General features: G+C 39.4%; 1 protein-coding gene and 1 long non-coding RNA gene across 2 annotated transcripts in view; one reads left to right on the forward strand and one right to left on the reverse strand.

Annotated features, from left to right (window-relative positions):
- Positions 1-873, reverse strand: part of LOC105309173 — a 7,585-nt gene extending 6,712 nt beyond the window's left edge. Inside the window, exon 1 of the long non-coding RNA XR_897368.2 lies at positions 752-873. This is a non-coding gene — a long non-coding RNA (uncharacterized LOC105309173). The remainder of the gene's footprint in view (positions 1-751) is intronic.
- The window catches only part of MUC4 (mucin 4, cell surface associated), a 54,067-nt gene that overhangs the window by 15,633 nt on the left and 37,402 nt on the right, over positions 1-1,032 (forward strand).

Here is a 1,032-nt window from a genome sequence, read left to right on the forward strand (position 1 = left end):
GTACAACCTAGTAATCAGAGATCCACATAACTTGCAAAGTGGCCACTCCACTAAATCTAGTACCCTTCTTTCCCCTTACATATTTATTACATGTCTGTTTCTATGTACTAAGCAAAGCTCCTTAGTCTTCTGGTCTTATTAGCATAGCTTTGTTTAGTAGGTGTCCAGGAGCACAATCCTGAGAGGGGTTCAGCTACAGGCCAAGTTTAGCCCCAGCCGGTGCCCCTCTCGAGCCACCTGTTAAGATTCAGCAAGCAATCCACAGATGCTGTGCTTATAGTTGCCTCAAGAAACCATGCCAGAAACCACAGTCAGCTGCCACTAGTGTGACATAACATAATTAACATTATGTTATGATGTGACCAGGGCTAGAGTATATGCGCTTATTTAGGTATCTGCTAGATTGGAAGAAATGTTAAAAATAAAATATAAAAGCTAGAAATTCAATTTGCTTTTTAAAAAATGCTATAATTCAATTTGAAAGAGTTAACCCTCCCTCTCACCACCGAGTTTTAAATGGTCTGGTCACCTTGTAGTTTAATCTTGCCTTTTTCATTATAAGCAAGACAGCCGTGAGTTGTTACATTCCTGATAAAGCAAACCTGATCAGGCACCTCACTCTATGCAAAATCCTGCACCTCCACCCTTTAGTTTTATTGCAGAATTTTTCTTTAAGCTTCCCTCCAGGCATGTCTAAACCTCACACCTGGAGCAGGTCGTATTGACCAGATCTTACTTCCGGCTCATTTACCTTGGTTCCTGGCTTCCCAGGGCTGCACATAGGTTGTGGGACTGAAGGTTTTCCTTCCACACAGGTGCTCTTTATTCTCCAAAGTGGAGGAACTTGTCTTCATCTTTGTACCTTCCAGAGCTGTCATAAGGGAAGGAATATTTGGCAACTTTAGCAAGAAAGACTGGCCACTTCAAATCAAGTAAACAATATTAAAATTTAATTTTATTCTAAATTCCTTGAAAAAATAGATGATGCCTTTTTAATTTGAAAAGGACATTATAAGATTTTTAAAAATTTGT

The sequence above is a fragment of the Pteropus vampyrus genome, unplaced genomic scaffold, assembly GCF_000151845.1.
Source record: "Pteropus vampyrus isolate Shadow unplaced genomic scaffold, Pvam_2.0 Scaffold680, whole genome shotgun sequence".
Taxonomy (NCBI): Eukaryota; Metazoa; Chordata; class Mammalia; order Chiroptera; family Pteropodidae; genus Pteropus; species Pteropus vampyrus.